At 47.4% G+C, this 22,019-nt stretch overlaps 1 long non-coding RNA gene, 1 other non-coding gene and 1 pseudogene across 2 annotated transcripts in view; 1 reads left to right on the forward strand and 2 right to left on the reverse strand.

The window, feature by feature from the left end:
* Positions 1 to 22,019, reverse strand: part of LOC144755712 (uncharacterized) — a 146,672-nt gene that overhangs the window by 60,200 nt on the left and 64,453 nt on the right. The window lies entirely within an intron of this gene.
* Positions 1 to 22,019, reverse strand: part of LOC144756506 (protein regulator of cytokinesis 1-like) — a 72,019-nt pseudogene that overhangs the window by 27,678 nt on the left and 22,322 nt on the right.
* Positions 8,262 to 8,334, forward strand: TRNAR-CCG (transfer RNA arginine (anticodon CCG)). Its single transcript has one exon. It is a non-coding gene; the product is annotated as a tRNA-Arg (tRNA).

Raw genomic sequence — 22,019 nt, forward strand, 5'->3', positions numbered from 1 at the left:
TGCGCGACTCCGAATTTATTAACCAGAAATGGTCATTTTGTCTTTCTTCCGCTTAAAACTTTCACTACTTCAATGCAAGTTGATGGAGAACTTAAAATCCTCTAATTTTCGTTTTTCCTAAATCTCCCCTTACCTGCTCCAAAATGTCGGTGTATATATTTGGCGGTGCAAGTAAAAACAAGCTTTCTACTGTGCTCCATCCCAAACCCCTCTCTCGTTATTGGTGTTTAGCCATGTCCTCATCTTTCAGAACTCCTCGCCTTCCCTTGATGTGTGTTTGTATGAACTAAAGGGAAAGTGAAGACAGACCCAGGGTTTCTCCTGGAGCACATTAGCTCCCTGAGAGCACCATACCAGTAAACCTGATTTATTTATTTTTTCTGCTGATTTATATAGCACGAATTTGACCCAAAGGTATTGGAGCGCTTTACATGAGCACCAATTACGTTACACAAGGACACATTCATTTTTGGTAGGCACAGTGTGATTAACTGATTTGCCCAGAATCACAGGATGCTGAGTCAATGCAGAGGCTTGAATCTGGCTCCCAAACTCCAAAGTCGGGAGCTCTGGCCGTGAGGCCATATCCTGTCATCATTCTCTACCTTTTCTTGCGTTTCAGACACACTGCACGTGTGACAGACTATTGAACAAGTTACTTACCTTTGGTAAACTAATGATATATCTGTAAGAGACATAGATTAGATATGGATTTCTCACCTTAGAATTAACCCCAGGCGTCAGACTGGATCTGGAGAATTTTTCTTCAGCAGTACCCCTGCGCATCGGTAGGTGGCGTCGTTTGACTCCGCATTCGTTGTTGGCATTGTGATCGCCAAATGATGTCACGGTACCTACTTAGACGCCAACCCTGCGCGCTGACGTTAGTTCTTTACACAGCATTCCACGCCAGAAGCGCAGAGCCATGCAAGACACTAACCACTGGTGCACAAAACTAGGGCCCTGAAGGGAAGTCCCTTACCCTAGAAGTCAGTTCGCAGAACAGGGAGGATGGGTGGGGCAGTGAAGAATCAATAAATGATCAATGTCTCCTACGGATATATCGTTACCAAAGGTAAGTAAGTTGTTCATCTGAAAGAGACAATTAGTTATGGATTCCTCCCCTTAGAATAGATACCACAACAATACCAAACCCGGAGGTGGATCTGTGAACCAAGTTCACACCAGAAAGTCCTGGAGAAATGAACAGCCAAAGATGCCATCTCTCCGGACTTGGCTGTCCAGGCAGTAAGTTAAGGTAAACGTGTGCAATGAAGCCCACGTAGCTGCCTGGCACGCAGATGTCATGAAGGGGGACTCCACATCCCAAAGCAGTAGTAGCTGCTGTCGCCCTAGTGGAATGGGCATGCAAACCCACTGGAGGTTCCTTTTTCGCTAAGGAATAGCATATTTTGATGCAAAGAACGACCCATCGAGACATGGTTCGTTTTTGCATGGCCCAACCTTTCTTGGTGCCCACATAGCCAACAAAGAGCTGGTCATCCACCCGGAATTCTTTTGTGCGATCCAGATAGAATGAAAGCCCGTCTTGGTCCTAAAGGTGGAGCCTCTCCTCCTCTTTAAAAGGGTACGAGATGTGAAGAAGGTGGGCAAAGTGATGGTCTGTCCTATGTGGAAAGAGGTAACCACTTTGGGAAGGAAAGAAAGCCTAGTGCAAAGGACAACTTTGTCCAGATGAACAGCCAGGAAAGGAGGATTTGAAGAAAGAGCCTGGAGCTCACTCACCCTGCGAGCAGAGCTGATGATGACCAGAATGGCAGTTTTAGGTGTCAGAAGTCAGAGAGGACAGTTATGTAGCATCAGAACCAGGTTCAAGTCCCACTGGGGGATTACAAAAGGAATTGGAAGAAGCAAGTGAGTAACGCCCTTAAGGAAGCGATTTACAATAGGGGCCTTGAAAAGAGAAGGCTGATAAGGAGGCCGAAGAAAAGCCAAAATGGCGGAACTATTACCTTTTCAGAGGCCCAGAGCACAGCCCTACTGGGCCAGGGAAAGAATTAAGAGGAGAACCTCTGAAAGGGGAGCAGAAAGGGGATCCACAGCCTTTGCTGTGCACCATGCCACAAATTTGTTTCATCTACAGGCATATACGGTTTTGGTGGAGGAACGCCTGGCTGCCAAGATAACATTACAGACTTCGGGAGGAAGGTCGAAGGCTGTCAACTGTCGCCGCTCAATCTCCACGCAAGGAGGTGGAGGTTGGACAGGTTCGGTGGAGGACCATCCCAGCTGCTGTGACAGAAGATCCTCCTGAAGGGGCAGGATGATCAGAGGATCGATGGCCATGTGGAAGAGCTCGGGATACCATACTCTTCTAACCCAGTCCGGGCCACAAGAATGACTTGGGCCCGATTCCTGCTTGATCTTCTTCAGCACTCTAGATAGAAGTAGTATAGGCGTAAAGGTGTATAGAAGACCGCAACTCCACTTGCGACGTAAAGCGTTGCCGAGCAAGTGCCACCTTGGAAATTCCAATGCTCAGAACTTCTGACATTGTTCGATCTCTTCAGTGGTGGATACATATAACCAAGGCTCTTCCCACCGCTGAAAGAGACCTTGCACCTCCTCAGAGTGAAGAGGCCATTCGTGATCTATCATGCAACAGTGGCTGCGTTTGGCCGCCCTGCCGTTATGAGAACCTGCCAGGTGTTGAACCACCAGGGACTTCCCCTGATGTTCCAGCCACTTCCAGAGATGAAGTGCCTCCTGACATAGGATCCACGACCCCACCCCGCCCTGTTTGTTGCAGTACCACATCTTGGTGGTGTTGTCTGTGAACACCTGCACTACTCTCCCTTTGACAGAAGGAAGGAATGCCTTCAGTGCAAGACGGATCACCTGAAGCGCTAGAAGATTGACGTGGAGCCCGGACTTCGCCGGAGACCAGAGGCCTCTGATCTCGCCTCTCCCATGTGGCCGCCTGACCCCAGAAGTGATGCATCCATCACCACTTTGAACTCTGGCTGGGGAAGGGAGAGGGACCTTCCGTTGACCCAATCCTGGTTTGTTAGCCACCACTGCAATTGATGTGCAGTGCCCTCCCAAATCTGGATGTAATCGGAATGATTCCTCTGATGCTGTGACCACTAGAACTTCAGGTCCCACCGCAGAGCATGCATATGCCACCTGGCCACCAGCAGGATGCAGGAGGCCATGAGGCCCAGTAGCCTAAGGGTCATTCTGACTAAAACCCAGGACAAAAGCTTCAAGATCGGAATCATAGCCCGAATATCCCGTAATCACTGCTCGGGAGGATAAGCCCAAAACTGTGCTGTGTCAGGAACTGCTACGTTGAAAAGGAGCTTCTGAGAGGGACTCAGGTGTGACTTCGGCACGTTGACGGTAAACCCAAGCCAATGCAGGAGGTCGGCCGTCGTCTGGAGGTGGGAGACAACAGCCTGGGGCAAGCCTGCCTTCAACAGCCAGTTGTATAGATAGGTGAAGACTGGAACCCCTGATCTACACAGATGAGCTGCGACCACTGCCATCACCTTCGTGAACACCCGGGGGCGTTGGTAAGGCCAAAGGGAAGTCCGGTAAACAGAAAGTGCTTGTGTACTACCGTGAACCATAGGTAACACTGATGTGACGGAAGGACCGGAATATGAAAATAAGCATCCTGCAAGTCCTATGCTACCATCCAGTCTCCAGGGTCGAAAGCAGACAGAACCTCAACATTTTGAACTTCTCGTTCCGGAGGAAGCTGTGGACGTTCCTGAGATCCAAGATAGGACGCAGGCCCTTATCCTTCTTGGGCACCAGAAAGTAGTGGAAATAACAACCACAACCTACTTCTGGGACAGGAACTTGCTCAATGGCTCCCTTTGCCAAGAGAGCCATAACTTCCTGTTGGAGAAGGACCTGGCGATCCTCCGACATGCGATGGAATTGAGGTGGCTTGGATGGAGGGGTAGTCTTGAAGGGGAGGGAGTAGCCCCTTTGGTCTATCTGCAAAACCCACCTGTCCGACGTGATGCTGAGCCAGTGGGAAAGGTGAATGCAAATCCTGCCGCCCACTGGCGATTTTTGTCCCTGAAAGGTTGGACTAGGAGGGCTTAGAAGCTGCTGCAGAGGGGGCACTGGTGGACTGGTGGACTGGCCTACCCACTGGCCCCCAGACCCACGGAAGTGGGTCTCACATCCCCGGCCGCACAGAGGCTGGACAGCTTGCGCAGGCCTGTGGCTCTGGGTGGAACGTGGCAGGCACCTCTTCCATAGCCACGAAAGGGGTGAAAAGCAGACTGTGCGGGGCGATAGGTGGAAGTGAGGCCTATGGATCTGGCCGTAGCGCTGGAGTCCTTTAAGCACTCAAGCGTGTTGTCTGCTTTGTCGTCCAACAGGCGATGGCCATCAAAGGACATATGTGTATATTACAGAGAGAGACCCCTTTCTGACCAAACGGATGAGGTACTCTTCACAAGTTACAAACTGGTCGAAGAGAACTACACTACAGCGATTATCGAGCAGAACAAAGGCTGCATGTTAGGAGTAATACGTGGAAGAATTAAACACCCCTATCCTGAGGGTGGTGCAAAGAACTGTGCATCTAAAGTGCTTTGAACCTCATAGCGACAAAAGGGGACAAGCAGATTGTAACAAAGCGGAGCCAGATAGAACAATAGCGCTCAATATTAGTGGCTATTGACGAGTTACAAGGAAAAAGGCAGCAGTTCTGCTTTTTAAGATTGCGTCCATTGGACTCAAACATAGGAATTCCACTCGACTTTTTAAACAAAACTAGAGTCAACAAAAAATCTTCACAGAAGTATTATTAACAATGAGGAAACAAAAGATAGAGAAAACCCTATGTATCTATTTGTCTTGATAAAGATGGGGTTATTTTGAAAAAACCATTGAAACGCGTCAACGCTATTCAGATGACATAATCTCTAAGGGAACATGGTCTTAGTATTTTGCAAATAGAAGTTTAACCAGACCATACTTTCACTGATTCAGATGATATGTTTGTGTAAATGATCAAGTTAGGAGTCGGAAATCGTGTTTTCTCTAATAAATGTGTTTGCATATTTATGTTTATAGAATGGTGCAATATATGTTGGTGATTTTATGGAGCATATGTAATGTATCAATGTATTTTTCGGATCAATTCATTGGTTTTTATATGATTTTAATTAAATAAACATTTTGTACTGCTTTAATTGATGTGTTAGATTTTAAATTTTATTGAGTTGAGATATTTTAGTCTATGAATGTGATATTTGCTTTGCTTGCAGTTATAGTGTATATGTCATTTAGGTCTATTCCAAAGGGATTTGTTTGTTACTCATCAAAGGACATATCCAAAAGGGTAGCTTGGAGAACACCCAAAAAGCCAGTGGACCTCATCCAGTTGTAACATCTAAGGGATACTGATGTTGAAATTGTCCTGCCTAGCGAGTCTGCGGTGTCCAGCCCACAGCGGATGGTGAACTTTGCTGCATCTCTCCCTTCGGCCACTGCATGGGTGAGCACGGCCCAGGCCTCCTCCGGCCACTGCGGCAGCACCTGCGTAACCATGTCCCACACAGAGTGGGAGTAATGCCCAAGAGACATGAGATGTTCACCGACCTCAGTCTAAGCTGGAGGAAGAAAAGTTTTCTTCCCAAGATGGTCCAGCTTCTTGGATTACCTATCAGGTAGTGCGGTAGGGAATATGCCCTTGGAAGTCGAGGTTTGGACCACCAAGCTCTCAGGGGTGGGATGTTGGGAGAGGAAAATAGGGTTGCCTAGGGCCAGGGGGTGGTGTCTGGCAATCATCCTGTCCTCAGGAGCCCTTGTGTTGGTCATGGACCAAGTGCCCAAAAGGATATCTGTAAGGCCTCATTGAACGGCAGCAGGGGATCTAAAAAGGCCGCTGCCGGCTGAAGCAGCTCAGTCAGGAGGTTAGTCCGGACTGCCACCGTAGGAAGCTCAAGGTTTAAAGACTCAGCTGACCTATGCAACACCACTGTGTAAGATGCACCCTCCTCCATAGCCACTGTAGGGGGAGATAGCATGCCAAGATCTGGGGAGGTGTCCAGACCACTGGCCTCATCCAACTCCTCTCTCCAGTGCGGTTCCTCTAACTGGTCTGCCAAAGGGTCCACAGACCCCTGCCAGTCCTCTTCACCTTTCTCTGGTAGCCACTCAGGGCAATAGTGAACATCAGGGGGAGGCTGGGGCCGACGTCAGCTGGGGACACAACTGGCTTTGGAGGAGGCGGAGGTATCACCACTGGATTCGGTGCCAGAGTAGGTGTCACAAGATCGACCGGTGCCAATCCAGATCCAGGGCTGGATCCCTGGGGGCCAGGCGGCACCGGAGCCAAAGCCTCCGGCATCAAAGGCCAAGAGCCTCCAGCTGAGTCCGCAGGGCCAGAAGGTGCGCTAGTGGTGTCGGGCTGCCCAAAGATGGAATGGAGGGCTTCGTTAAAGCTACGAAGTCGGGCAGGGGTCGCTCCAGCTCCCGGGAAGGAAGGGAAGGCCGGAGTCGACCTAACAGGCTCCGCGGGTGGAGCCGGATCACTACCTTCCGCTTCCCACGTCACGTCAGCCGAAAGGACAGGGAGAAAGCGATGAGCGACGGTGCTTCTTCGCCTTCTTCTTATGCTTCGACTTACACGAAGACTTCGAGGAAGATTGGTGGTGATGGCCCATGACCGGTCCCGCGACCTCTCTCTCGAAAGGATTTCAACTGGCGCAGAGCAGACTGCCAGGCCTTGAGAAGCTTTCAGGACCACTCCCGCAAAGACTTTGGGTTCATGGCCTGGCAGTCGGGGCACGACTTCGGGTCGTGTTCGCGCTTCTAACACCAAAGGCACCCAAGGTGCGGGTCAGTAACCAACATCAATTTGCAACAGGAGTCGCAGCCTTGAAGCCGGTTTGAGGACGGGACATCCCTACGCGCAGCAAGAGTCGAACAACTTGAAAAAAATTTGACAAAAAGTCGCAAAAAGAGAGTCAAAAAGTGCCTTGACGTTCCGCTCTCTCCATATTGGCACTGGCTGGCGCAGAAAAAGATAGAACTGACATCAGCGCGCAGGATCGGCGTCTAAGTAGATACTGCGACGTCATTCCGGTGACCACAACACCAACGACTAATGCGCAGTTGACCGTCGCCACCTACCGATGCGCAGGGGTATTGCTGAAGAAAAATTCTCCGGATTCAGTTTGACGCCTGGGGGTAAATGGGTAAGGGGGTAAGTGGGTGGCCTGGGGGCAAGGGGGTAAGGTGAAAAAAACATAACTAATTGTCTATTTCAGATGTACGGGATTTATTTAGCAAAAGATTGCCTTTTTCATTATTCGGTATGATATCGGGCTGGGTTGACTAACTTAGAACCCCTTAGGATTGGTAACACTCAGTGTTACGTTTTATATAAAATGGTAGATGGGCGTCTATTCGATGGGGTGTTTGCATCTATGGATGTTTTTTCAAAATATTTTTCTACGAACAAGACGTTGCGCATCTGATTCTGATATTTTCTCTCACCCACCTGCTTCCCGCCACCCTCCCTTCCTTGGCAGACACTTGTCTGTGGTGTTCACAGCAGCCGCTCGACAGCGGTTGATTGATGTCGAGGCTGGGAGCTAACAGCCGCTGATTTGACGATTACGGTTTCATCTCCTAACCTTTGAAGCATTACGGAGGTATTTATTCACCTAGTCACGCCTAATGGCATTTGGTGCAGTATCTCCACAAACAACACAACAACTTTCAGAACGCACTATTATATTGACACAAGGTGACTTTGCGTGTCACCTAGTAATCCATTCGTGAAGAGTTTTGTCTCCGTAGAGAGCATGCTCCATGCAGATTCGCCCCAGGCATTGCAAATACTTGCCGAAGTGCAACCCGGGACCTGTAGTTCCCCATATCCGTCAAAACAGATAATTAGAAAGTGAAAATGGCAGAAGTGGTTTAGTGGATCAGAGTAACTTTGATTGATGTCCTCTCGAGTGTACGTGGGATAGGAGGGTACCTCTGGAAGGAAAGAGGCACCATGTTCACTAGCCCTTGTCCAGGCATTAGGTAAGGGAGGCGAATAGGTGACGTGTTTGAAAGCCTCCATGCCTCTTTGCAGGAGGGTCTTGGCCCCTCGGAGTCCGAATCGTCAGTTTAGGGACTCAAGCTGCTACCCCTCATTTCGCTGGGGTCACCTGCGGAAGCCCTCGATTCCAACTGATTCTCTTAGCTTTCATTCAGTGTAAGAGCACACTTCGTAGCCATGAGACTTCCTGTACCCAACGTTTTCCGCAGCTGGCCCAGTGGCCTAATGGATAAGGCATCAGCCTCCGGAGCTGGGGATTGTGGGTTCAAGTCCCACCTGGGTCACGTCCAGAGATATTTCTACCCCCAGAAAGAGAAAACAGCAAGATCGCGATATAAAAAGTTTTTGGGAATGAAAAAGGTCTTGCATTTAAATGCAAGACCTATGGCATTGGATTTGAAGTGGCTGCCATTGTCCAGGCTGCTTTATAAGTGAAAGCGCGCCTGGCATGCTGAATGTAAGTGAAGCACGTTGTCGTGCTTGCAGTAGGTGAAACTCATTAAAGAAAAAAGAACACGTACCATGTAACAACCAAGTAAAGGGGCCAGTAGCCAGGGGAGGTTGAAAATGGCGACACAACCGTACTAAGGAGGGACTTACAAGCTCATTACAAAATCAGAAGCCATCATTTACGAAGGACAAAGACACATGCCAATTAAAAAGATGGGCGGCAGGGCTCCTCTCTCATACTGAACTACAACAGATCATACCCAGAGCAGCGCTTGTGTGTTGGCCCAGGCTTGACCTAAAAAGGCCCTACAATTAGAAGAGAAAATTGGGATTGATTGGTCAGTGGTAAACCACCCAATGGAGCCTTTGCTGTGACAGTTCTTACACGGAAAGAGAGAGAGGAAGTGAGTATTAAGGCATGAAAAAGATAGTGAATAACTGTGAATAATGATCAATGGCAGATGTTTCAAAATAGAGCACATGAACACAAACTAGCGGGGAAAGCATTGATGCAATTAGGAGGAGATTCCTGGAACCAGCAATCTTAATCATCACTTTGGCAAAACAAAACATGTCATTGAGGATTGAGTGGAGGCTAGGAGCATAGAGGACTAGGTAAAAAATACAGCAGCGCACAAGGAAAAACTGAAATCCTGAACATATGCGGAACAAAACATGAGAAGCTCTGAAAAAAAGGCCAAAAGGCCAGCTGGACAAAAGAATGAATCAATCTTTAACAGCATTTACATGATAATACTTTCTTAGTAGATGAAGCAACGGTTGATATGTTCTCAGTACAGGAGAGAAAAGAAAAGCTGGGACATGGGAGTCTGGAAATTAAAAGTTCTAGCAGGGTTGCCTGGATGTTGATTCCCCAAAATGCCAGTGGCAGCAGAATTGACTTTACATAAACTTTGTGCTCAATGACATCATCAGATGGAGCTTTTGCTGTGACTTAGCTCGTCACTGACCTCTTTGCTCCTGAGAAGCTAGGAGATGGACCCAAAGCGCGAACTACAGAGTCCCGTTTACCAACTGATCCTGCTGGACCTTTGTGATACACAAATCGAGAGATATTGCTATGGAAGCACTGGAGCACTGAGTCATCTGAACCACCGGCACTCAGATGCTGCCACTAAGTGGCCTTATCGACGGTTCCCCCTTAAGATGGACTCCTGTCTCTATAAAGCGATACGCCATGACCTCATGACCTCCAGCGCCCACTGGGGTGCCTGAGTGCACAGTGAATCCCTGTGAAAGACCCTAATGCAGGGAAAAAGAAGCTCACGTATTACATATGTGCTGAGAGTTCCCCGCCCTATGTACTTTTTGGGAGGAGGTCACATCAACAATCACGGCTGTCCTTGGGAAGGAGGTCCCCTGCACCCTGGGTCATTTCCTGTTAGGGTGGTTTCCACATACTGCTAAAACTAAAGTTACTGGAAAGTTTCCAGATCTAGCATATGTACTAGCTGCTGAACGTAAAATTGCTAGACACTGGAAATCACAGGGAGGGCCTGACTAACCTCATGGAGGGGGGAAATGAAAAAGTGGGCAGGATGTGAGGGAAGTTTACTACTGAGAGAGGCCCGATACGGCATAGGTAAACTAAAGACACCCACGGCCTGGGAAGCATTGGCGGATGGGTTTGCTGCCCTGGAATCAGAGACTCCCATTGCATTGCTTGCAAGATCGCAACACCTAGACCTGGGATGAGACGCATTAGGCCCTCACCTAAGGTCTGGTGAGCCCCGGCTACTCCAGCACCCTGCCAAACATGCCACTGAATACTTTCCCATCAACATACAGGAACCTTTAGAGTGCACAGATGTATTACCCATACTATTAGTTCCGGGATGTGGTATCAACTCATCGGGGGAAGGTGTGGCAGGGAGGATAGGAACATTTGATACACTATGAGTTCAGAGAAACAGTAAATGTGCTAGTGCTATTTCCATTGAAATGTACCAACTTTATTACTGCAATATGATGTATACTAAACAAAACCCTAATAAAGTTTGCTTAAAAAGAAAAAAAGAAATTAATCTAGGAATATTAAGGGCTATGTCAGAGGAGCCAAAGTTCAAGCTAGTGGTAGCAGCTGCTACCCCGGCTCCCCCATTGACGTCCATGCAGTCTTGTTGCATCAGAACATCACGTGCTCAGTAACTAAGGTGTAAAAGGACGGGGAAGGAGAAACTATGCTCACTGAAGATGATGAAGTGGAACCTAATCTTGCCTGTGATTATGACCCCAATACTGACTGTGTTGGCTTCTCAGAAACTGGTGGTTAAAGGGAGCCCAGATAAGTTAACACCAGGAGTGGACTGGACCAAACAACAGGCACCTAGACAGGGAGATCTGGAAAGCTAGAAACCTGCAGTAACAAAGGCAGGAAGGGATTGAAGAGTTTATTCCTGGGATCTACAGCTATACCAAACTAGTGAACAATAACCTCAAGCGGCAACATATTTCACATGATGAATTTATGGACCTGGTCAAAACAAGCAGGGCTGCCGGCAGCCCTTCTGACTGGTGTTCACCACAAAACCTTCAAAACAATTCTTCTAACTACCTCCGCTGCCACACCAGTAAGAATCATCAACAATTCCTTAACTACAGGAACATTTCCAGAAGATCTCATAAAGTCATACATACACCCATTACTAAAGAAAAGAAACTTGGACAAGCTAAACCCCGACAATTACAGACCGATTTCAAAAGGACCTTTTCTGGGTAAACTGATAGCGAGAGCAGCATTCACCCAGATGTCACAATTCATTTAAGATAATTCCGTACTTTCAGACTTCCAAAGAGGATTCTGTCCAGGGAGAGGCACAGAATCTACCCTCGTTGCCATCTGGGATGACCTTAAGAATACAGTTGACATTAACGGTTTGCTGCACTAACTTCTCTTTGACATGGTTGACCATGACCCTCTCATACTAAGACTCTACAAAGCCGGCATAGAGCCGACTGCTCTCGACTGAATCACATCCTACCTTCACAACAGAACTAATGTTATCCATACCCCCCTTTCTCATCCAAACCATACTTCGCAATAGCTGGGGTCCCTCAAGGCTCTATCCTCTCACCCATGCTTTTCAAGATTTACATGAAGTCAATACCGGCACTGATCAATCAATTTCACCTCATTTGCTATAACTATGCAGATGGCACACAAATACTCCTGAAACTGGAAAGCCCCAAAGACATTGGACACTCACACATTTTCAGTTGTCTCAGAGCCGTGGATCAGAGGATAACATGGGGCTATCTCAAATTGAATGCTTCCAAAATGGAAATACTCACACTGGCAAATTGAAAAATTATGACCTACTGGCCGTATGGCTTGATGACCTGGGAACACCACCTCAAGTATCAAAGGAAGTAATAAACCTTGGAATTACCATGGACTCCAAGCTAATAAAGTGGACAATCTAGCAAGATCAACCTTTGTCACTATAAAAACGATGCAACACATCTTCTTCCACCTGGGATTCCCACACTAGGTCCAGGCTACTATTTTTCGTGTTCTGGCTAAACTTGAATACACCAACAGCCTCTACAATGGATCATCTTTAACAACAATGAAAAGACTACAAAGGATTAAAAAATCTGCTGCCAGACTACTCTTACATTTAAAGCCACAAGCCAACATCTACCCTGCCTTGAAAGCCCTACATTGGCAACCGGTTCCCAGAAGATCCACGTTCAAACTGCTTTGTATCACCCAAAAAAGCAATACAAGGAACAGGACTGCTCTTCATCAGGAATAAAATAACAAAATACATTCAAGAAAGGAACCTCCACTCTAGATTGGCACCTCGCCTCAAAATCCCACGATATAAGAAAAAAACCAGGGGTGACACATCCTTCTCTGTTGCAGCAAAACTATGGAACTCTTTACCCCCAAACATAAGATCCACAGATGACTACCTTATCTTAACACCTTAGGAGCTTCGTAAATAAACCTCCCCAGTGCTGCGCTGTCCATTATCCAGTGCTGAACTGGACGTCCAGCGGTCGCACGCAGCACTGGGGAGGTAGTGCCCGTGACGACCGTTGGCCGACGGCAGCACTTAAAGGGTTAAGAAGACTACTCAAGAGTTGGCTCTTCCCCACATAACCACCATACACAAACATAAATGTACAGCATATCCCTCTATATAAAAGCATTTGTTTGAACCATAGATGTGTACATACATATGTGCATTGCTTTGTATAAACATGTATAACAAATATGTTTTCAAGTATATAGATATTCATTTGTTCTGCGTAACAAAAGTACATATTACTTATGGTTATGTTATTCTATGTGTATATAGGTGACTGCATAAATAAATAAATCTTTATCATATCATAACTATTTATTCACAATTGATTCACTATTGAACTACACATTTTTTTAAACAAACAAAAATAATGAATAAAAACAAATGAATGTGCTATAAATACAGCAACACTTGAAAGTCTGAGTTTATTAAATGCAACTCAAATCCACATATATTACCTTCCTTATGCATATATACCTTTCCATGGACTTTTGTATCTTTATATTTATTACTTTGCTTCTATATTCAGCATCTCTAATGCACTATCCTAGATCTCACCCTATATCTCCCTCAATATATCCACTACCACCACTCCCTCACTCATCCTAAACCCCATTCTACTACTATGACCCCCCAAATAGTACTTTCTAGAGCCTAACCTACTTCTCACCCTATAACTCTCTCAATATATCCTCTACCCCTACCCTCTCACTCATCCCAAACCCCATTCTACTACTACAATCCCCAAATTAACCCTTTCTAGACTCTTCCCTCCTCTACCCCTCCTTGCATCATCTCATACCTCTTTTACTATTCATATCTCACGAACACGCCTTTCCAAACCCTTCCCTCTTACATTTCCCCCACCACCTTCCCTTTACTCATCCAAAACCTCCTCCTACTGCTATACTCCTAATAGTTCCTCCCAAAAAAATCTAAATCCTTCCCTCTTCCATCCCTCCACTATCCCTTTCAATCATAAAACAGACTAACATGTCCACCACATAAATTAATTTCATATTTCCCTAAACTTATTCCCCACTAATCCTGTCTGGGTTCAGGAGTAGCATTCTATCCACCAAAAAGCGTGTTGATACCTCACCGGGAGTAGCAAGCTCTATATAAATATAAATGCAAACTCTTCCCTTTTCTATCCCTCCCCTATCCATTTTAATCCAAATAACAGGCTAACAAGTCCACCGTTCAAATTAATTTCATATTTCACTATACTAATTCACCACTAATCCTTTATGGGTTCTGGAGTAGATTGCTACCCGACAAAAAGCACTTCAACACCTCATAAGGGGTAGAAAGAGCTATGTAAATACAAACCCTTCCCTCTTCTATCGCTCCACTATCCTTTTGCAATACAAATAACAGACTTGCATGTCCATCACTGACATTAAATTCATATTCCCATATACTAATCTCCCCACTAATCCTGCTTGGGTTACAGAGTAGCGTGCTACCCATCAAAAAGTTTCACCATCCCATCAGGGGGTAGCAAGCGCTATATAAATGCAAACCCTTCCTCTTTTATCCCTCACTATCCTATCAATCTAAATAACACACTACACTGTCCACCGCTCAAATTAATTTCATATTTCCTAATTCACCGCTAATCCTGTTTGGGTTCTGGAGAAACGTGCTACTTGCTGAAAAAGTGCTTTGACGCCTCGTATGGGGTCGTAAGCGCTATATAAATGCAATTACAATAGGATTCATTAGGATTCATTCAACCAGACAAACATTTTTGGTTAAAAAAGCACTCCCAAAAAAGAAAAACAATGAAAGCTAGATAACTTTACAAAAGGAAATAAAATAATTCAAATGAAGGAAACAAAGAACAAACCTCATTAAGGGCCAGATGTAGGTCGCCCAATACCGGTCGGTAACGACCGGTATTGGGCTTTTTAGATGTAGGTGGCATTTTTGGAGGATTCAGTATTTTACTGAATCGGTAATTTAAGGATTCGGTAAAGTACCGAATTCTTAACATACCGATTCAGTAAATTACCGAATCCAGGATGTAGGGAGCACTCAAGTTAGTGCATTCCTCAGTTAAGGATTCGTTATTTACCACCAACTACAAGTTGGTGGTAAATAATGAAAACCTTTGAAAAAGCATTTTTTTGCTTTTCCAACAGTGCCATGTTGCAGACATACATGCACTTAGGGCATGTATGTCTGCAACATGTGCACCCATACACAATTGAGGGGTGCAACAGGGTGTCAAAGTGACTCCCTGCCACCCTTCAATGTTTTTCCCCTTATACCGAATCGGTATTTACCATTCATTCCTATGGGCCTGGAGGCCTGGAGGTAAATACCGATTCTGTAAATACCGAATTTTACAGATTCGGTAATATTTACCGAAAAATTACCTACATACTATTTACCTATTCTTAAATACCGAATTGGTATGATTCAGTATTTAAGAATAGGTAAAAAGTATTCACCTACATCTGGCCCTAAATGTGCAGAAGTTAACACCAGCGAACAATTAGTTCACTAACAAGCGCTCCTTTGAACACTCGTTGTGGGGGGTAGAAGACTCGTTTTGGGGGGAGAATCACCCCTACCTGCTCACTGCTGCCCACAGGACATTTGGGAATCCTTGATGCTTCTCCCCCGCCGCCGCAGAACTACAGGATAGTGGCTGCCGTGGGGTGGGGAAACTACATCCCCCAGACTCCTCTGCTGCTACTTCCGCCCCCGGAGGGGATAGAAAAAGAAGGACAGCCCTGGTGGAGTGGGCGCTCCTTTGAACACTCGTTGTGGGGGTAGAAGACTCGTTTTGGGGGGAGAATCACCCCTACCTGCTCACTGCTGCCCACAAGACATTTGGGAATCCTTGATGCTTCTCCCCCGCCGCCGCAGAACTACAGGATAGTGGCTGCCGTGGGGTGGGGAAACTACATCCCCCAGACTCCTCTGCTGCTACTTCCGCCCCCGGAGGGGATAGAAAAAGAAGGACAGTCCTGGTGGAGTGGGCGCTCCTTTGAACACTCGTTGTGGGGGGTAGAAGACTCGTTTTGGGGGGAGAATCACCCCTACCTGCTCACTGCTGCCCACAGGACATTTGGGAATCCTTGATGCTTCTCCCCCGCCGCCGCAGAACTACAGGATAGTGGCTGCCGTGGGGTGGGGAAACTATATCCCCCAGACTCCTCTGCTGCTACTTCCGCCCCCGGAGGGGATAGAAAAAGAAGGACAGCCCTGGTGGAGTGGGCGCTCCTTTGAACACTCGTTGTGGGGGGTAGAAGACTCGTTTTGGGGGGAGAATCACCCCTACCTGCTCACTGCTGCCCACAGGACATTTGGGAATCCTTGATGCTTCTCCCCCGCCGCCGCAGAACTACAGGATAGTGGCTGCCGTGGGGTGGGGAAACTACATCCCCCAGACTCCTCTGCTGCTACTTCCGCCCCCGGAGGGGATAGAAAAAGAAGGACAGCCCTGATGGAGTGGGCGCTCCTTTGAACACTCGTTGTGGGGGGTGGAAGACTCGTTTTGGGGGGAGAATCACCTCTACCTGCTCACTGCTGCCCACAGGACATTTGGGAATCCTTGATGCTTCTCCCCCGCCGCCGCAGAACTACAGGATAGTGGCTGCCGTGGGGTGGGGAAACTACATCCCCCAGACTCCTCTGCTGCTACTTCCGCCCCCGGAGGGGATAGAAAAAGAAGGACAGCCCTCGCGTAGCGGGCTAAGCCCGGGCAAAGGGCGGGCCCTCTGTGGCCCTCAGAGGCACGAGGCGAACGGGACGGGGCCACTCCCCCTGACTGCTAAGGTAATAACTTTATGTCCTTTTTGGCATTTAGGCAAGGGATTACAAACTGAACTTTAGCTGAGAACATTCTAATATCCTTGTCATAACCTTGTGATAGCCTAACAATCGCAAACCCCATCATGACACACAAGGGGGTGACCAATAGATCTATCAGCCATAGAGGCTTGCATCCAGGGACACAAGTTCCAAGCAGGCCATCTCCGTCCACCGTCAATTTGATTGAAACTGCCAAGACTAGTACATCTATTAACCAATCGCTTGACCCAACCAATGGCATAACGCAACACCTCTCGCTCCTGGATGAACTAAATTCACTCTGCAAAACAAGGTATGCCACCGTGGAACCCAGAAATGAAATTAAAAGTTCCTCCCCTTGCCTCATTGAACAAACCAGTATGTCTACCCCAATCGCCAGCCCCGGGCCCAACCCAAAAATGTTAATACACCAAACACAGTCTCTTCGCAGTCCTTGTCTAGTAAAAGGAAGTGGGATGGGGATAAGCACGTAGGGAATAAATCAAAACAGCAAAAATTATGTTTTAGCTCCCCACTGACTGCAACTAACCCCCTCCAAAAATCGGAAGAAAAAAATAGACCAATGGATAACCTCCCTCAATTCGAACTTTCTGGCTCAGATTGAACAAATGGTCGGCTCACTCATCTCTCCACTGATTGTTAAAATTACCACCCTAGAGGATAGGCTGTTGGGAATAGAGAAATGCTTAAAGGCCAGCCAAACCCGCACTGAAATTTCTTTAACATCAATTTGTCCAAGCTCACTTGGTACCAAAAGTAACATTCAAACTTGTCCCCTAGTCCCTATCCCTTCACTCCCCGATGTACCTAAAGCTAATCACAAACCGGGTCCTTTACAATATACTGTTTCAAAAGTAGAGCCTAATAAGAATACTACTCACATACAGCTACCCCCGGAGGCTGCACCCTTTGTGTGTGTTCTTGCAGGAGTTCCCGAAATCAAACATGGAAAAACTGAGCGGGAACAAGACTTACTTAACAAAGTCATATATTGGCTAACTAAAAACAGGCCTTTGCCCCTTGGTCTAGATGGTACTATCAAGTCAGTTAGAAGGGTGGGCTTGCTAGGCCCCCTACAGAAAGATATTGACGGGGACCTCGTTCTAATAAAATTTAAAAGCAGCTCAGTCGTTCCTTACCTGCGAACTTTGTACCCCCGTGAAGGTGTTGACTCAATATCCATCTGGGACCTACAAGACTTCTACCCGAGCTGGGCATATACGCCTAGACCAAAATTAAGGGCAGAGTCAGTTCACCCGAAGGGCAGAAATACGCGTACACTGTGTGGCCATGACTTTTCCACCTTGAACTATCCGGTCACAATGTTCATTTTCCATGGGTATGGAAAAACATGAATTCTACTATGAAACAAAGGAACTTATTTATGCAACATGGACTAATGTTTTATCTTCCTTCTATTTTGTGTATTTGTATGTAATTCTTGTCATGAGTGTTTTTAAATGTATGCTTTTATGATTGTAAACAAAAAATCAAATAAAGCTAAAGAACTGAACACTAACAAGCACAGTTAAGGGAGAAAGAGCGCTGCTGGCCTTGGCCAGACGGATGCAGAGTCACCGGTCCTTGATATCTGTACCAAGAAGGGCGAGACGGTGACCGAGCCTTCAGAAATAGTACAGGAGTTCGCTTATTTTCGTCACCAAGCGGAAATAGAGAAGGACTAAGAAGCAGGCTTCTTGGCTTCCATCAATGTGACACGCCGTAAGTGGCGAGGCCAGAGGGCGCCGAAATGGCCTTAACCAGAGCGGGAAAAGAAATGTCCAGCAATGAATCACTTGAGATGATAGATTACCTGGGAAATTCTACAAGAAATGCAATCTCGTCGCTGAGGGTTTCTCCAGGTACATTAGAAAGAGGAGACAAAGGGAGAGCTAGACAAGGCTAAAGTATTGGATGACAGCGGGAGCTGCAGTTCCATCCCACCTCTCTGCTAAACTCCAGCTAGGGCCTGGGCAGGGGCGGATTGGCACTGTGGGCACTCAGGCATGGGCCGAAGGGCCGGTGTCTCAGTGCACTCTGTGGGACGTTTTTTGTTTCCCCTTTCCCAGTTCACAGAGAGCACTGACAGGGAGGGGAAAGAAGCTTTGCTGGGTGGCCGTTTAGTGATGATCAGCTGTGGCCTCTTCTTGCCCCCCTGCCAAGCAATCATGCTGATGGTGGGCTGGGGTGGGGTGATAGTGTGCCAGAATAGGCCTCCCTGGGTCCAGGTGCTGCTCAGGCCTTTGAGCCATTTTCACCTCGGCACACCTGGGGCCCTTGCAGCCCAGAAACAGTGTTTGCATTAACACCTCCCCCACAGCCCTTCTCATTCAGGGCATAGTGGGAGAGGAAGAATGGGTCTCGCAGTGGGGGCCAGGTGATGTTAGGAACTCACACCCTCTTAACCTCCCCCCCACCCCACTGCCATGGAAGGCCCAGCAGCTGTGTTTTTTGCTTTCTCCCCTCTCCTGCCTTGCCATTGCCCTGAGGCAGTGAAGGGCTAGGGAGGGCAGAGTAATTTACAAATAGCTGGGGCCTCTCTGTTTTTCAGGTGCTCCTGCGCTGGAGGGCTGGGGAATAACTTTGTAATAGAAAGGGGCCTCGCTGCTTTTTAGGTGCTCCTGCGCTGGAGGGCTGGGGAATAATATTTTAAGAGAAAGTGGCCTCGCTGTTTTTTAGGTGGTCCTGCGCTGGAGGGCTTGGGAATAATATTTTAAAAGAAAGGTGCCTCTCTGTTTTTCAGGAGCTCCTGCGCTGGAGGTCTGGGGAATAATTTTGTAATAGAAAGGAGCCTCACTGCTTTTCTGGTGCTCCTGCGCAGGAGGGCTAGGGAATAATTTTTTAAGAGAAAGGGGCCTCGCTGCTCTTCAGGTGCTCCTGCGCTGGAAGGCTAGGGAATAATATTTTAAGAGAAAGGGGCCTCTCTGTTTTTCAGGTGCTCCTGTGCTGGAGGGCTGGGGAATAATTTTGTAATAGAAAGGGACCTCGCTGCTTTCCAGGTGCTCCTGCCTTGGAGGGATGGAGAACAATTTTGTAATAGAAACAGGCGTCACTGTTTTTCAGGTGCTCCTGCCCTGGAGGTCTGGGGAATCATTTTTTTATAGAAAGGAGACTTGTGGTTTTTCAGGTGCTCCTGCGCTGGAGGGCTGGGGAATAATTTTTTAAGAGAAAGGTGCCTCGCTGTTTTTCATGTGCTGCTGCGCTGGAATGCTGGGGAATAATTATTTTAAGAAAAGGGGCCTTGCTATTTTTCAGGTGCTCCTGCGCTGGAAGGCTGGGGAATAATATTTTAAGAGAAAGGGGCCTCGCTGTTTTTCAGGTGCTCCTGTGATGGAATGCTGGGGAATAATTATTTTAAGAGAAAGGGGCCTCGCTGTTTTTCCGGTGCTCCTTTGCTGGAGGGCTGGGGAATAATTTTGTAATAGAAAGGAGCCTCGCTGTTTTTCAGGTGCTCCTGCGCTGGAGGGCTGGGGAATAATTTTTCAATAGAAAGGGGCCTCACTGTTTTTCAGTTAATCAGCTTGTAGGACATTGTCACCTTGGCCATGTGTTCTTTCCAAGAACAATATCCTCCCACTAACATGCCTTGTGTGTTTCATGAAAGGGCACGCCCTCGAATGTCGGCCAAGCCCCTCAAATGGGGGCCACGTCCCGCAAATGTGGGCCCCTTTTTTCGTCAGTGCCCTAGCCAAATTGTGATCCCAATCCAGGCTTGGGGATAAGACTTCAAGGAGCAATCCCCTGGTGAGTCATGGGCCGGCTTTGTGCAGGGCCGATCTTCAATTGTTCTTTTTGCATTTGTCACCCCGAGTGGGACGGGCATGCCCAGATGTGGGTCCCGTGCTCTCCATGCCACTGGAATCAAGCTATCCTGGCTGAAGAGGGGTGAAACCCTGAAACCGATCCTAGGATGCTTGTTTCCAGTCCAGGGAGGACCTGGCCTGGCAGTTCGAGCTGGACTTTTCTTATTGGGCGCAGGGTCAAGGCTGATTTGCAAATGGCTGGGCCCAAACTGGAATGGCATGGTGAGCAAAAAAATGATGGATTTAGGCCCATGTCTCTGTACTGGGGTGAATGTATGACATTGTACTGCATTCTGTCCATCAGTTGTTCTTTTTGCATTTGTCACCCTGAGTGGGACGAGTATGCCCAGACGTGGGTCCCGTGCTCTCCATGCTACTGGAATCAATCTATCCTGGCTGAAGAGGGGTGAAATCCCGAACCAGATCCTAGGATGCTTGTTTCCAGTCCAGGGAGGACCTGGCCTGGCAGTTCGGGTTGACTGTTCCCATTGGGCGCAGGGTCAAGACTGATTTGCGTATGGCTGGGTCCAAACTGGAATGGCATGGTTAGCAAAAAAACTATGGATTTAGGCCCAGATCTCTGTACTGGGGTGAATGTATGACTATGTTCTGCATTCTGTCCATCAATTGTTCTTTTTTGCATTTGTCACCCCGAGTGGGACGGCTATGCCCAGACGTGGGTCCTATGTGAAGAACCGGGTTATTTAAGACCCAGCGGTGCCAGGGGACACACCCGAAGTCTCCGGTTTCACCTGTCTCAGAATTACAGAAACGCGGACTCTTCTTGGTGACGTCAAAGATCAGATTTATTGGCTGCAACCAGTAACAGAGGTCCACGAAGTACATAGGCTGTATATTCGTAGGAGACTGCTCAATCTTACAAAGCGCGTCATTCCTTTTATACCAAATATTGTGCTCCAGGCGAACATTCCTTATTTACAGTTGCCTAATCCCATGTGTACACAACAAAAGCATTGCATGACAAACCCATATTTCATTGTCCAGCCCACCTTCGATTACCCAGAAAGGTCCAACACTCTTCATCAGATATATCGGACGGCCCCTAATAAAAACGGGCCCCTCCTCATCGTACACAGGTCATAAAGAAGGGAGCAGAGACAGGTGTAAGTCAGATAAGACATAGTTGTGTGTAATAAAAGGGTCTATGATGTCCTGCGCCCTGATCCGCAATCTTGACCAGCTGTCGAGCAAGGAACTGGCTCAACAAGTCCGGCCTCGGGCAACGGAGTCAGCTTGCCCAGGTCACGCAGAAGTCAGCTAAAGGTGTACGTGTCCCAAGGACTCGTTCGGCCTCAGTCATCGGCCCTATGTGAGGGCAACCACAAAATGGCTGCCGCATACAAAATGGAACCCAAGGGTTCAGAACGGAATCCTTGATTTCAGGGTGATCTCGTCACTCGAACATGACGAAAAACACTCGTACATCTTACACTTGCCATTCTTGGTCCGTTGATACCAAAATCGTCATGGTACGATGACCTTTATAAAACGGGTTCAGAATTCACGGAACCTCAGACCCTCCTTTTGCCCTTACATCGGCAATAACCTAAACCCATGTCAGTCTGAATCTAGGTCTATGCTCATCAGATCATCGAGATGTTACTGTAGCATCATCCTAGTACGTAGCACGTCCTGTGATACAGGCTTCCTTACACACGATGTAGCACAGAGGCCACATATAGCAGGAGCACACTGTACACAAAGACAAAACAGGAAAAGGATGGCTAAGAACATCCCAATGACCATCAGAATCTTCCATCCCCATGTGGATATCAGCTCCCAAAACCATCCCATCAACGACCAATCTCCCTT

The sequence above is a fragment of the Lissotriton helveticus genome, chromosome 5_1 (assembly GCF_964261635.1).
Source record: "Lissotriton helveticus chromosome 5_1, aLisHel1.1, whole genome shotgun sequence".
NCBI classification, from domain to species: Eukaryota; Metazoa; Chordata; class Amphibia; order Caudata; family Salamandridae; genus Lissotriton; species Lissotriton helveticus.